We start from the raw sequence: 17209 nt of genomic DNA, 5'->3' as shown, positions 1-17209 counted from the left end.
GAGTTTAGTAAAGCTCCTGGAGTGTTGTTAATGATAACCAGAGCTACACACATGCTAACGAGCCATTTAACTGGTATTCCATAGCCACACTAGCATCATTAGTGTAGGGGCTATGGCAAAAAATAAAACTAACAATGCTGGAGCTACACAGCAAACTGCACCAGTCCTGCCTGTCTGTACTGTTAATAGACAGTGTTAAATTAACAGGCTAGGACAATTACTTGTGTCTGGACAGAAAACATTGCAGCCTACCTTAATAACTTTATTTGATTATAAATGAAAATTACCAGAACAGCCAAACCTCAGATAACTTAAAAAGGGAAAATTAAAAAATGTAGCTTATATACACCTTACCATTATTCTAAAGTAGGTTTGTTTTTTCTCCACATGGCATAAGACAAATTTAATTTAATTGCATTGGCACTGTTGTTATTATTTGTATTGTTCCAATCTTTATTTTTTTAATGAAACAAATAATTCCTCTTAATTTCGGATCATTTTTTCCCCCTGTGGCATTGAAAATGAAAATGAGTATTTTCCTGGGTATTAGCATCAAGCTTGCAATTCTAGTACTGTGACAACCCTCAGCCATTACTGCATAGCTGTATAAACTGTTGCAAACACTAGAACATTAGCTCAAAAGCAACATCCGTTCCACCTATGGCACTTAAAATCAATAGGCATTTAATTTTAAATGTTTAAAATGTGGCATCAATATGTTGTTAAAGAGCATTCAGAGGCATGGTGTTTATGCCTTACGGGATTAGGACTCTGGCCAAAATAACATCTCTGATGGACAGAGTCTCCCACCCCATGCATGTAAATGTTGCTGAACTGCAGAGCTCCTTCAGTGACAGACTGCTGCATCCTAGATAAATGGTAAAAGGCCTGTATTTATATAGCGCTTTACTAGTCCCTAAGGACCCCAAAGCGCTTTACATATCCAGTCATCCACCCATTCACACACTGGTGATGGCAGTTACATTGTAGCCACAGCCACCCTGGGGCGCACTAACAGAGGCGAGGCTGCCGGACACTGGCGCCACCGGGCCCTCTGACCACCACCAGTAGGCAACGGGTGAAGTGTCTCGCCCAAGGACACAACGACCGAGACTGTCCAAGCCGGGGCTCGAACCGGCAACCTTCTGATTACAAGGCGAACACCCAACTCTTGAGGCACGATCGCCCCAAGCTGCATGAAGGAGCGTTTCCGCAGGACCTTCCTCCCTGCAGCTGTCAGACTGTACAATAAAAAACTGCTCCCAACAAACATAGATGTTTACATCTGCGCTGTAACTGCAATAATTTAATCAACCGAGCCGCACTACAACCTGGTTTGCCTCTTATCTGTAGTTATTTTTATTTAATTTAATAACTGTACAGTACTCTGTTTATAGTAACCATTGTCCATATGTAAATATGTAAGAAAAATTGTGTATTTTCTGTTCTGTGTCCTGTGTACTGTTTGTTTGTATATGTGTCTTTCTGGCTGCTGTTACAAGTAAATTTCCCCTTGTGGGACAATTAAGGATTATTCTATTCTATTCTATTAATTTCTGTAGAATCAATGGAAAGTGGAGCCAAGTGTAATTTGTTGCCTTAAAAAATGAAACAAACCCAAATGATCAAACATGTCTGGATGTGCGACAATTAAGGGCTAATTATACCGGTTACCACCCGCAGCTCCTTCATTAGCTGATTTGTCTGCACTGTGGTTACCACCCAAATCTCGCCGTTGCTCGAATCATCAAACTAACACACGGAGCTTCATCATAACAGTCCCTTATCGACTGGCCTAGAGCTGCTGTCTGCCACCTGCTCCCTTTCTCACAGCTCCGCCAGTGTACCCATCTGTGTAACCACCTTGCCCCTGCCGCAGACCAACCTGTGAGTCCCAGCTCATCTATTATCACTGACAGACAAGCACCACACTTCAGTTCAACACCTGTAACAAGTTCTCAACAACATATGGGTCCTCAGTTCCTCTGACAGCCTCGTGCTCTGACGTCACCTTTAAAGTCAAGCTTTACCATGTGAGTATGCAGTACTCCCCATTCTACCACTACTGTGTGTATATGAGCTGATCATGGTAAGACATTAACAGTTAAAGCTATGTGAGCCTTAGTAAATGGATCTGTAGTACTCATATTTTTCTACAGCCTTTAAACGGATTTCCCTGCTAAGCTCCTTCCTGTCTTCAGTCTCTACCGGTGTTGACTGCTGCCACATGTCATCTTTTATCTGCAGCTTCCACAGCAGTGACAGTCCGTTAGCAGCTTAGCAACACTGTGTCTGATATTAAAGCAGCTTTGATCAGTGTTTTTATCACAGCAGTATATCAAAGGCAACATGAAGACTCTGTGAAACAGGGTGCAGGTAGTTATAAATATATAGAAAATTATCAAATGCCTCTACAACAGTCAGCTGTGTTCAGTGAAAAACCTCTGATCAGTAAAGTATCTGTTTGTCTTTTTGTCTATCTCCAGCTTTTTTTTTGATCTAATGTATATATAATGTTTGAAGATGGCATTTTATATTTTGTCTAGGCAAACTAGCTTAGGCTGTAAAATACTTCAGTGAATGATATTCGTCTATGCTACATGAGTCATGGTAAAACAAAAGTACACCCTTTGTGAATTCTGAGGTTTTGCATATCAAGATCTAGTTTTTACCAAGTTCTAAATTTAGGTAAATCCAACCTGAGATGAATTACAGTGAGATATTACACACTGTTGTTATTTATTTAACAGAAACTGACCCAAAATGCAGAAGCAGCGTATGGAAAAATTAGGAACATTATTTCATTTTGGCCTACGCTACAAAACTACTTTACAAGAATGCTTCAGTTCATTTGCAGGTATTAGTTTATGCAAGTCCCCACCACAGCATTTCAGTCAGGTTAAGTTCTGGACCTTCATTCTTTTCTTGTCTTTTTTCAGTCATTCTGTCATAGATTTGCTATAACAAACCCAAATCATCCCAACCACCATGTTTGACAGTTGGTATGAGGTGTTTGTGCTGATAGTCACCAAACATTTTGGCTGAAAATCTCCACTTTGGTGTCGTCTTTCCAAAGCACAGACCTGTAGAGTCTGAGCTGTAGCTCTTTTTTGCAGTTTGCATGGTCCGACCTTGGGGTGAATTTGTTAGGATGTACACTCCTTGCGCTCCTTGAATGTTTTTCAATAATGAATAATTATTTCCAATGAATCTGTCTCACTGCAGAGTGATGGATTTCACATTGTTTGGAAATGTTTGTTTAACCCTTCCCAGATCAAAAGGCAGCAACAATTTCTTCTGTAAGATCATTGCTGATGTTTTTCCTCCGTGGCATAGAGAATCTTCCAGATGAGCAAACTCACAAAACTTATTGGTGATCAACAAATGAAGTGCAATAATTCTTATGGAAGCAGAAAACCTTCACTTAGTTTTTCATTCACTGTTTCTGCATTTCTGCAGTTCATCTGAGGTTGTGTTTACCAAATTTTAACCCCCACCTGTCTGACATAAATTCTCACTTCTTAGTGTACAGACAACCTTTTAATCTATATTGCATTGCTTTCTTGTCTGAACAGATGTAAGAAAACCTTTACTGAACCCACATAACATGTTGGCTTGTGTTCTGCACAATTTTGCTGCTGTTTTCTTGATTCTGTGCTGTTAAAAAATAAATCCTGTAACTTCATGCCATCCAGCTAAAACAGAAGATTATAAAGAAAAACAAATCTGCTGCATAAGCTTTAATTGGGTAATTTAGAAAAAGGAGATCAGAGATTTAGCTTCCCAGCTGGGAGGGGAATTGCCCATTACCCAGTGATTTTCTCGAGCATGACTATTACTTATGCTATGTAAAGGCTCAATGCTACCATGCCCAGTTAATTACATCCATTACTCAGGATTGGGTGGCAACTTCACACCTGGGGAAACACACACACAGAAGAACACGCTGTCTTGTTCCTACTCACCTGAACACACACATAATCTAGATGTGTTTAGACTAAAAGCTGTGGCTGCTCTGGGTTGTTTCTCATTTTCCAGAGCTTAAAGCCCATTTTAGAAAAGGAAGATTGATTCCACGAGCTCACAGAGAAACACCGTCTTGTTGAAATTTTAAAGAAGCGCCTACTTCTTTCTCAGAAAACATTCTTACTGATAGGTTATGCCAGTTTTGACCTTTAAAGCCATCTGCGCTAACCTTTAAAAGCCATCATGTTTAATGTGAATCATAACAGAACAGCTGGCTGGCCGTGTGCATTCACTCACCACAACCTTTTGTTTTCACCACAGCTCCATATTCGGGGTCTGCTGGGAGTGAATTTTCTCGGAGTGATGGATCTCATGCTGAATTTGTCATATGTCATATCCTGTAGTATTGCTGTGATAGTGCGAGTCTTCTGGTGAAAATCAGCTGCCAAATAGTGGCACCTGCTGGGAGAAGAAAGCGTGTACACTGACAGTTCTGAATGACCTTGGTCGAAACAATATTTAGATCAGGATTCCTTCCTTCTTACCATTTTTATCACATTTACCACAAGTTAAAGATATATTTACCACCTAATATGATCCCCTTTTAATTTTTATGCAAACTTAAAGTAAATCAACCTCACAGATGCTGTAGCCAAACTGATAATTTAGAAATCCATAAATATAGACTTATTTAGTTAAACAACTTTAATGTATTACAAAAACAAACAATCAAACAAAAATCAATAGACTGAGCTCCTGACATGCTAAGTTATACTCACAGGCTACTTCTTTTGGGATGCCTTGCTAGCACTGGGTTGGATGCACTTTTACCTTTGGAACTAACAGTACATTCATTCTTCATGGCACAGATTTAACACGGTAAAATTATGATAGCATCACATGGATGCTGCAGATTCGTTGGTTGAACATCTATGATGTGACTCTCCCATCCCAACAACAACACCCCAAACACGCTGTATAGGATTGAGATTTAGTGACTACGGAGGTTATTTGAGAACAGTGAACTCACTGTCATGACCAAGAAACCAGTTTGGTGATTTGAGCTTTGTGACGTGGTCTGTTAGCCTGCTTGAAGCAGAACATGGATAAACGGATGAGCATAGTCAACAATACTCAGATGGGCTGTGGCATTCACAATGCTTAATTCGTGTCAAGATTCAAAAACTGAGCCACAAATATATCCTCAACTAAAACAGCCTCAGCTGGTGATGCAAGGCAGATTGGATCCATGCTGTAACCTATGTGCTTTAAGGGTTGACGTGCTGTGTGTTCAGAGATGCTCTTCTGCTTACTTCGATTCTAACAATCTAGCAATTCTTCTCTGACCTCTAACATCAACAGAAAACTGCCACTCACTGGTTATTTTCTCTTTTTCAGACTATTCTCTGTAAGGCCTACAGGCTGTGTGGGAAAATCCCAGTAGATCAGCAGCTTCTGAGACACAGGGATGCCTTTCTGGGACTAACAACCATGCTGGGTTCAGTCACTTAAATCGCCTTTTTTCTGATGTTCAGCTTGAACCTAAGCAGGTTGTCTTGACTAAAGTCTGCATGCCTAAATGCTTGGAGTTGCTGCCATGTGATTGGCTGATTGAGCAGTTGAATACATGAGTGTAGAAATTGATTATGCTCTCTAATTTCAAAAGCAATAATTCCCACCTTTCAGGTTGCTAAATTCCTCGGTGAAGAGAGGTCAACACCAGTGTTCACTCTCTTGTTATCACAGAGTAAATGAGCATCAATAATGTCTCATTAGTTCTTGATTTCTTCTCAGAGGTTTTTGGCAGGCGGTGATAAAAACCAACACTAGAGAGCAGCACTGTGATATATGACCTTGAAGAAAACCTTCAGACAGTATGGCATCCAGATTATATTTGGACAAAAATTGTGGGGAAAAGAGAAAACCAGGAAAGATCTGGCTTTCCAAGGAAAAGAAGCTTCCTGAAGACAAGCACTTACGGTGACCTTGGCTAATTCGTTTTGTTAGTGGACCAAGACATACCGTCTGAGGTTGTTGATGTCAGGTAAAGGGTTTAATTTAAGAGAGGCTGATTTAAATTTAGGTTTACATAGGGTAAGTCGCTGCAACATGAATGTAAGTAAATGAAATGCCCTCTGCAGTGATGGGAACACAATCACATCTGTCTTGGAGCAGTTTAGGCTTGATGTCTTTCCCAGCATGAAGGTTTCCTGTTTGCAGATTATAAATGGCTCTAAAGGGAAACTTTATTTATTTTTTATTTATTTTTGCTCTGTTTGGCTCCAGACAAACATGTCTTTAACTTTATGACTTATGAAAGTTCAAATTATAAACAAGAAGACATGGATGGATGAGTCTCTACTGTAAGTGTATTTCACATGAACATCAACCCTCACTGCTGTCTGACAGCCATCTAAACATTAGGGACTTTGACTGAAGATTGCTTTAAAAATTAAAAACACTATAATTTGAATCGATTTCAATTTTGAATCGTTTCAATTTAAAGTAAACATAGCTGACTGAGAACAAAGTTGTATTTCATACCTTAAGGAATGAATGAACACTTAGAAATTGTATTTGTATGAATAAATGAATAAGGAGTTGAAAAGACTAAAAAAATTAAAATCATGTGTTTGAGTTTTGGGTCAATGATGAGATCCTAGGAGGGAAGGAGGGAAGTGAGTGATGAAAATTACTACAGCTCATTGCATTAGATGTCAAACACCTGCAGATGACAGAATAATTACACTATCAAGTTTAGGTTTAAGCACTTGTGGGCTTTATGAACATCTGGCAAATGTTTACATATTTCTTCCCTAAACTCAAAGACATGGCATATAAACTTTATTCATGTCACACTTTGTTAGAACAGTTCCTGTCTGAATAAACACACACACACACACACTCCCGATTAAGTAGCTAAGATTAGAAACAGATGTTGATTCAAAGAAGACATAACAATAGACTGTATCTCTATAGCCTGATGTTTTAGCTTGATCATCAGGACCACAGTATGGATAATCCTTCATGTATAGTCACGCAGACCAGCGTGCCAATATTATAGCCTACAATTTTCCAAAGTACCTTAATTCAAGGCCGGTTTCACACAGTAATCATGAGCCAAATAATCATGTGACATAGCTGTTTTATCAGAACAAAATATGCCCTGACTTCCACAAATGAAAGCCAGGCGCTTGACTTAAACATTGCCAGGACTGGACATCTCAAGCTTAGGTTTGAGAACTCCAGCACCCGAGACTGAGCTCCTGTTTGTATTGTGAGCGTGAATATTAAACACAGCCTAACGGTAGATATCAGTTTTCCGCTGTGACTGTGGCTGGTTTGATAAGTCAGATGAAGGAAGGAACTGAAGGAGCTCCTAGACGGTGATGTCATACGTTTTAGAAAAAACATCAGCACCAGAAGGCGACTGGACAGACTTGTTCCCACTGATGTCGCTGAGAGCTCTGTGTGGCACTGGCAGCTTATTTTCTTGCAAACAAGTTTTAATTTCGTGGCTATATAATAATGATCTTCCACAATGATTAACATTTACCTTCACATTTGCATATACTAATTTACTTTTAATATATTATTACTTCTCATCACCCTTCAGTGAGTTCCAGTATTTACAGAATGAATTAAAGCTACAATTATTGGCTCTTCCCTTTATCATCAGCTGTTTGATAAGTGAGTAATTTTCAACACTGCTTGCTTGTCGGTTAACCTTCCAGTCAGTTTATGAAATAAATCAGTAAATCCAGCCACCTGAACCTTAATATCAGTTGTGATTTTTCTACAATTACTTTGGTACATTTCATAAAAAAAGTAAAATTTTACCATCATACTATGAAAACTGTGCGTCGCAGCCTCTTGAAGTGCATAATGTTGTTATTTTTCCAACATTTTTCACCACTCATAACAGGACATTTTCAGGGCTGACAACACATACTTAAAGTGTGTTAAAACTTAAACCAACTCAAGTGTCACAATCTAAAGCTCAAATCCCCCTTTGTTAAAATTATTTTTTCTATGACCAACGTTGTGCATCATTAAGTCTAATGCTGATGACATAAAATGAAAGTAACAATCATTTATACCCTGGATGTTTTATCTCTTTTCTGCTAATAATTTAGAGAAAATTTGTTGTCTTTAAGTTTTAAATTTAAAAAATGTTTTATGCCACGTGTTGTATTTTGTCACGGTTCCACTCCTGGAACTCCACTCCACGCCTCATAGCCTGTTCTCCACACCTGTTGACTGTTCAGCTGGCTTTATTTAAGACCGGTGTTCTGTAGTTTATGCACCTTTCTGCTGTCACACAATAATTCCAGCATAAATTTAAATAAGTAGGACGGTTTGCCCCTTAATTTTGCCCGTTAGAGTATGCTTCTAGCTCAGGGGTGTCCAACTCCAGAAACAACGGGTAGGATGCTATCTTCTGCTGACCCTATACCTCTAGGGCCATTCACTCACCTTGTGCAGTTTCTCGCCTACCTTTTTCATCGCTGGTCACTACACCACTCAGATTACCTGCTGCACCTGCCTTCCCTCCTGCCATCATCTCTGGTTTGGAACTCTGGACTCTCTGGATCACAGCCAAACGATTATTCACCGGAAACCCGTCGGCAGTCTTCTCCCCCACGCTTCCTCCGACCTGCTCTCAAAGCTTCTGACCCCAGCACCTCGTATCCTGATCCCTTTCCTGCGCTGTGCCTTAGTTATCACCACTTGTATCACGTACAGCTACATCTCGTAGTTTCAAGTTTTGTGTATTATTTATAAACATTCTCCTTTTTGGGAAAGTCACTAAACCCCCGTCTGTGTCTGAAGTTTGAGTCCAGCCTGTGTGACACTATCACCACGTGGTATAGGTGAAGATTTCCTTTACTGTGGGGAAAAAATATATATAGCAATTTAAAAAGCATCAAATTACTTTTACAGCCAAATTACTTTTATACAGTCATTAAATGTAACTAAAACAGTTTTCCCAATAATAAAATTATGCATGGATTCTTTAGATATGTTAGATGTGTTTATTGTACAAAAAGAGCACCAGCTGATTCTGAGAACTTTTCTCATATTTGACTCCAAGAGAAACAGATTCAGAGGTTGGCAGTCATTGGCAGTGATTAATGAAGTGGTCCACCAACCTGCTCCAGAGCTAAATGTATGTGTGAGTTGACTGTTTTTATAAAGGTTGTCACACCATATTTGAACCATGTAGTTCAAATACATGGTCCTTATTTGTGCTTATGGTGTTTCGACTTCCAAGACATTTTTGCTGTTTGAGTAGTGTTGGTACATGGACATAAAATGAGGCACCACTGAATTTTAGCTCTGAATGAAGTACCATGACCAGGAAAGTTTTTCCCCATCTTCTGTTGTTCTTGGCCGGAAGGTGAACAAACTTTTTTTTCTCTCCCTGCAACAGTTTTCCACATCATGCAACACTAAAGTCCTGTCCAGTACAGTTATTGTTTGCAAGATGATAAACTGTGACTCCTGCACTCTTAAGCTGTTGTTTGTTTGGGGAAACTTGTCTTAAAATCTCTGAGGGAATTTACATTAACCCAAAACAACCGCTTGTCATGATTTTGTGCTTTTTACATATCAGAAAGGGATTGTAAAAGAACAAAGTTTTTTAAGTAAAGTTTAAAGGGCTAAATTTGCCTTTTCATGAGCTAATGATAAGTTTCATTGTCAGTGTTAGAATTAAATCTTAACCGACACATAATTCAATTCAATTCATTTTTTATAGCTCCAAATCACAACAACATTACATAACGGTGTGTTTGTTATGTTATAAAGTCAAGATTCTACAATGATACAAAGAAAACCCCACAATGGAAAAAAAACCCTGTGAGCAAGCACTTTAGTGACAGTGGGAAGAAAAAACTGCATTTCCTGTCTCTTCACGTCTTACAGACAGACTATACCCAAGTGTATCAAAAAGATGTATCCGTGATGATAGACAGCAATTCACAAAGAAAACTGGTTAGAAAATAAAGATCCAAAGTGTAGTTATGTTTAAAGTTTTCACATTGTGAGTCAGGTTTCACAGGGACCATTTTCTACCTCTTCTTCTTTCTTTTTTTGCCTGGATGGGATCCTAAAAGTGAGTCATGTGACTGGGGAATAGCCTCTTGTCCAAGTGTGGTCTGGTTTTGTACCATTTCCTTTTTTCTGTGAAATTGAATGAAGCCAGATTTTGAATTACTTTAACCTCCTGAAAACTCGTGATCTTATGTGATTCACACAGCTGTGTGAGTTTCCTGTCTTTCACTCTTGTTGGGAGAAAAAAAGCACGAATAAATGAGGAACCTTCATATAAATGTCTTTCTTCATGGACAGGAGCAAAGTTTATAATCCTCTTCTATTGATAATAAGTTGTATAAATACACCACCTGGCCAAAAGTACTGGGTCACTGACACATTACATCTACAGGAGATGCCTGTCTATAGAGACCTATGCCATGAAGCTCTGAGCTGATGTTAATGCCAGTGGAGGTTTAGAGCTCTGCAATCATTGAGTGTCGGTGACTTTTACACCTCTGTTACTTTGTGTTCCTCAATGCTTCAGCTTTGCAATAATAATACTTGATCATAGACTATCTAGAAGCGAAGGAATTCAGTTCAGTTCAGTCAGCTATTTAAAACGAGACATTCTTTCACAAATCTTTATCAAGTCAGACTACAAGGCTGGTCACATTACTTTATACAGCTGAGGCCATAAGACTGAAAACACCTAAATTCACAGGCTAAGAAGTGTAACCCAATATTTTTGTCCATATAGTGTGTCAAACATCTGCAGCAGCACTCTTTGTAGGATACTCCAAGTAATAAAATACAATATGAACACTTCAAGAAGAGCAACATAAAACGTGGAAGAGCTGAACAAATGTCTGCGTGGATATGTGGCATCTTAGAGGCTTCTGAAGCCAGCGGTGTCATGTTGGACTGACCAGGATTCAGTTTCTCAAATGTTAAAGATTCTCCTAACATCTTCTTCCATCTCATAATCTTTCCCAAAGACTGACTCACCTTCCTGTTTATTTTACTGACCAAATTCTGTGGCAGACTCTTTCAATATCTACTAGTATTTTATCTATACTGCAATGTCAGACTGCATCACACCGTTGTTCCAATAAAAAGCCACGACATTTACATTTTTCTTACAGTTTTATTTTTTATTTATGGCCTACGATGTTGGTGAGTCCTTCTTTTGATTTTAAATGTCTATTACCAAACCAGACCAGAGCGCTAAGACAGAAATTACAACAATGTGCAATTTTCAGTCTAGATAGTTTTTGAAAAGAGTAGCATTGGTTTGGAGATAAAAAAAAAAAAAAACTAAGATGCTATTAAATACAACAAGAACTACAATAAGATGAAGACAAAAAAAAGTGTAGTTTTGTTTTATTTTGTTTTCTCCTGCTAAGCCAGATATCCCCATCTCCTCAGACCTTTAGCACTGAGGATCCCCAGGGGTCTCCAAACTCTGGTTGAAGAGGTAAATGGATGACCTTGTTGAGCACATATCATCTGTCTTCCAAGTCAGTGGCCACATGTTTCTAATCTACCCCTTATTTCTGCATGTCTTCATGCTTTAAGTGAGCTAGAGCCAGAAAACATGAAGTCGATGCTTGAACATTTACTTGTGTTCTCTATAACGTGGCAGGGAGAAAACCATATGTCCTCTCCCTTTGCTTGTTTCCAGGTTAAAATGTCTTTACAGTCATTTAAGAGGAAATGCGTTTGCGCTTTGGTCATGTGCAGTAATGGATTGGTCCTAACATCTCGCAGATGTTCGCTCTCCACTTCAGTGACTGGGTGTCATTAAGCTAAGAACATCGGCGATATGTTAGACAAACAGTGTTTACATTCTTGTACAAATGCCAAGTTAGTTGTTTGTAATATAAACATGCTTTCTCCATTTAAAACACTGATGTAAGTGTGTCATTAGTGAGGGTAAAGAGTAGCATGAAGCAGATTTCATAAACATGCACAGTATCAGGTTTCTAATATTAGCACCTTTCAACTTGTCTGACATATTTATTAGATATATCGATTAGATATATTTTTCTTGGATAACTTTGTTTTTTTTTAAATGATGAACATTGCTGTATGATTTATTGTAACATGTCATCATTTTGCGTGTAAATTAAAGCTGCATAATGCTTATAAATTATCTGGTAACTGGCCTGGTGACCTGAATGCTCAATGACCTCAGTGTTGCATTTTATGTCCCAGAACACCAGTATGGCTCCAGAGAGCACCATGTGGCCCTTATATGTTTATTTCTGGCTTTAAATGTAGCTGCAGCTTGTTGTTGAAAACAGGAACTGAAGAAAATAGGAAGCTAACTCATTACCCCTCAGGCTGATTATAAGTTAGCATGCTAGTTTGTAGTTTTTACTTATGACCCTCTCTTCCTTCAGATATGCCGTTTAAAGATCACCTTGCTAAACTAACAATTAAATGTACCGTACTTAACAAACCGCTACCTAATGTGAGGTTTATGTCTCAGTTGCCATAAATTTATAGGGTTCAGACATACATGTCTTTTTTTTTTTTTGAAATTGTATTTTTTATGCTAAAATATAACTATTGTTGTTATCCATAAATTTTCAAATGTACCGTTTTGCAGGAAAAGGCAGAAATTATTGCTATTTAATGGCATTCATGAATAGAAGAATTCGTTTCAGTGACTGGATGTGATGCTTGATTCATTTCTGACTTCTCAGTGTGAATCCACATGTTGGAACCAGATCCGGGTATAACAATGTGGACCCAGTTTGAAACAAGTGTTTCCCAGATTTCTAAATATTTGTGTTTTCTTGTTTTTATGACAGGTGGTCTAATTAACTTGTTAACACATTTACAGAACAGCATGAAAGCTTCCCGGTTCAATCACAGAAAGAGACACAAATCCCTTTGGGTTTCCATCATGAAAGGTTATGAAAGGCATCTGGCATGAAAACTGCCAGATCAAACATACAGAGCTACCTACTGTGGTGAGTCAGGGCCAGCGTGGTGGTGCAGTGGTGAGAACAGCAAAAAGGTCCTGGGTTCAAATCCACTCCCAGCTGGGGCCCTTCTGTGTGGAGTAACATGTTTTCCCTGTGCCTGTGTGGGTTCTCTCGTGGTGCTTTGGCTTTCACCCACAATCCAAAGAGAACGATAGGTTAATTGGTGGTTCTAATTTGCCAGAGGTATGAATGTGAGTGGTTGTCTGTCTCTCTGTGTTAGCCCTGAAATAGGCAGGTGACTCATGCAGGGTGTCTCCTGCCTCTCACCCGATCACACCTCGGATAGTGTCCAGCTCCTGACTCCCCTGAATTGGATAAGCAGAAAAGAATGGATGGATGAATATATATCTTGCTATTAACAACAATCAGTAGTTACAGCCTTATAATATAATACAATAAGTATCAAAATATTAACTAAATATTCTTAAATGTCCTTATTTTCTCAGTAACTCATTACACACACTGTGATCCATGATAATCAATAGGTTTTCAGTGTTCAGTGCTGTAAAACAGCATTTTACCTTTAGTCACAACGTTTTAAAAAATTTGCAAAAAAACTGTTTAATTGATCTCTGATGATAGTTTCTATTTTTCTTGCTTCAAGGAGAAAAAAACAATCCTTCTTCGATAAAACAGCCTGAATTAATGTAATCATAAGATGTGAAGGAGAGGTCTGCCAGCCTTCAGTCTGTTCGTGCTGCTGACTTCCTTTGTGGTTTATTTACTCATACTTAAATAAGCACCTCTTTCACGGCACATTTTCAACAACATTTCCACTGCTGAGACTAACACAGCCAATTTTATTTTATTGCTTTCCTGACCGTGAGTTATGTGGGCCAATCCAACAGTAATACATTACAACTAAACATATTGTGTGTGGTAGGCTACATTCTGCAACTTACGACTTACTGTGATCCAGGCCACACCGTTTTAGTGCAGATGTTGTAAGTTTGACACAATCATTAAAGGAAGATGACACACCAGAGCTGTTGTCACAGAGGTACGTGTGAGAAAACAAATGCGGACATAAAACGGTCTTTAACTTCCAAGATCACTAGTAGAATATCTGTGTGTTGTCCAGTTGAACCAGTGTGAGAATAATGCAGTTAATAGGTAAATGCATGGAAGCTGCACATTCTGCTCAGGCAGCAGTATTTCCAGATGTATTAATGCATCTGTTGTGTCTTACAGATAAAGAAGCTGCAGCTTGAAACAATAAAACTAGAGTTCACGTGTCATTATGGCTTAAGAAAACACAAAGTCTTCTGTGATGATGTAATATGATTGTATTTCTATAAACAGCAATAAAATCACACATCATTTCTGTCGCTTGCTCACTTCAGTTTCTTTAGCTGCCACAGTTTATCTCTCACTTTTGGACTGTTTTTTGAGCCAAAGAATGTGTTTGATGGCACACACACTGTAAATTATATCATTTTAATTAAGAGATAATTGCCAGATTATGCGATAATCTAAACAAGTCAGTTTTCCACCATATTTCCTCCCATTCTTATCTTACAATATAGTCTTCATGTATCCTGTAACCCTACCGTGTGCTGTAGTTGCACCTTCTGTCCGAATTCTGTTTGCAGCTGCTCTGCAAGAGATGAGAGACAAACTCCACAATCACCATGCAAAGTGTTGTTTAACTTTCGTAAAGCAAGATCTGTGCATTCTGTGTGAATAACTGTATTCCAAGGGCAAACAGGCATGTGAGTATTGTTTCAGGACTTTCCTTTAATCCGCAGAGCGGTGAGTAATTTAGTGTACTGAAACAGAAGAGACTTGTATGTCTTGTAGACAGACTGTACGTTACGAAAGCAGACAGGACAGCAAGGAAACAGAGGTTAAGCAGAGAGCACTGGGGGGAGGGGGTGGCTACTGGTCCCTTTAATGACTCTACCAGTGAAAATATGCAGAGCAGCTTCTGCTTCTGTCATTAGGGGCCCGGCATCACACAGAGGGAGAGAGAGCCCACTCTACTTCCTTCTGGGGGAAAAAGTGGTTGAAACTCAAGAAAATCAAGATTTTAAAACCTTTAGAAGATAGATTTGACTTTGGAGAAAGCTCAGCATCATCAGAGAGCACAAAAACTACATCTCTGATGAAAACCAATAATTCCTGATAGAATGATTTAGGGGTTTCTCACAAAAGATGGTTTTGTGTTTTGGGATTAGATTAAAATAACTGATGCCTTCATTCATCATTTACTGAATATAGCACCAGGTTTAAAGCCCAGAGTAACTAAAGTTTCAGCGTTGATGGAGAAGGAAGGTCTTCAGTCTTTATATTCCATCACAGGTCAAGGATTCAAAATGATGTGTGGATGTTAATGCTGTGCCATTATTAACCAATCACATCACCTAGATTATTTTTTATCTTATCTTGCTTCTGAAATTTAACCAATTCTTTAGTGAATAAATTAGAGTGTGGCTGAAGAAGGAAACAATAGGAAAATCTGTGCATTGTGTAGAACGATATAAACTATTTTATTGATCTGTAATTGATGCATCAGTGTGGGCTTCACTTTGATAATAATTGCATTTACCTCTTCCTATACAAATGCTACATTTTACTTCACCTGGTTATTTTCCACCACTAGTGGAATTTTCCAGACATAAACTTTATTTAACCCAACACTGGGGAAATTCGCTTGTTACAGCAGCACAGGAGACAGGAGGAATTAGAGATGCATTAGAAAACAATAAAAAAGGGACGGGGGCAGACTGGTAATAATAATAATAATAAATAATCAATTTTTTTAAAAGCCAAATGTTCAGATGGTTAATATATTCAGTAAATAACACCAAGGTTTTCCTTTTTATATGTACATAAAGTGCAGTAGGAATTATAATAATATATATACATATTAATATTATTTTCATGTCCTGATGATGCCTGATCATCAAATTGTTAGTAATGTTAAATTTTACACTTAAATTTTGCAGGTGAATCAGCATCTAAATTGAAGACTTTAAACTGAAACTTATCTGACCTGTGAGCGCTTTGGGGTTCTATAGCTCCAGTTGCAGCGCAAATTTGTTGCGATCACGTATTTTGACTGTAGAGGAAGGAGTTTAGTGTTGTTCTCTCTATATTTCTGGCTTTACAACCCTATCTCCTGAGACTTCAGTCCTGTAATTGATGGTGTGTCAGTTCAGGATGTTCTAAGGTTGTATAACAATGGTGTAGAGCTGCCAGTAAGAACCTACATATTTATTATCAGGAAAGAATGCAACCCGCCTCCCACCATTTGGATGATTGGCATGTATCCCACGGGGGCTAAAACAGTCTATTAACCACAAACAATGCAGGAATTTATGCTGCTGTAGTATCCACTGCTACACTAATACCTCTGGTATCAAATGTCAAATGCTTTGACTGCTTACCATTTGGGATTTATTTATCTTATGTGTAAAAATGCAATTTAAAATGTATCCAGTGACTATAGTTGTCTGATGTGAAGGTATCCATTTCATATATATACTTATATATGAAATGGATATAGTTAAGTAAAGTGCTTCAATCTGTTTTCCATCACAGACCAAAGACAAACGATGAGTCACCAATAAAAGACCAAAATTAAACCAATGATGATCACAGAATAAAAGTGCAGTTTTTTCAGTCATGTGAAAAAGAAAGTTGTCACAGTCAAGTACAGCCTGTGATTCAGTAGCTTATAGAATCAAATTTAGCAGCATTAACTTGAGATAATAGTTTTCCGTATGACTTTTCTATACCACTGTTATAGATTTGATGCTTGCTTTACTTGTGATCCTTGTCCTGTTACGTAACCCCAGTTTGGTTTATTTTTTGGACAGATGACCTTATATTTGACTCTAGAATACTCTGATATACGGAGGAGTCCACAGTGGACTCAATGACTACAAGGTGCCCGTGTCCTGTGGTTGCAAAACGAACCCAAATCATCTCCCCTCCATCACCATGCTTGATGAGGCGATGAGGTGATTGTGCTGATGTGCTGTAATGTTTTGTTATCCCTAAACATGTGGTTCCAGAAGTCTTGTGGGTTCTTCAAATCCAACTTTGCAAACACATGCTGTCCTACCATGTTGCTTTTTTAAGAGGCTTTCTCACAGCAAAACTTTTTTAAGAGTGTGTTTTAGCTTCAGTGTAGAGTCTGAGATGTAGCTCCTGGCTTTCTTTGCAGTTTCTCTGAACATTGCACAGTCTGACCTGGGGGTGATTTT

The sequence above is a fragment of the Rhamphochromis longiceps genome, linkage group LG1 (assembly GCF_057381845.1).
Source record: "Rhamphochromis longiceps isolate RC_006_pf linkage group LG1, R_longiceps_female_GT1.1, whole genome shotgun sequence".
Taxonomy (NCBI): Eukaryota; Metazoa; Chordata; class Actinopteri; order Cichliformes; family Cichlidae; genus Rhamphochromis; species Rhamphochromis longiceps.
The sequence above is the reverse complement of the archived record's forward strand: the minus strand, read 5'-3'. Positions refer to the sequence as shown.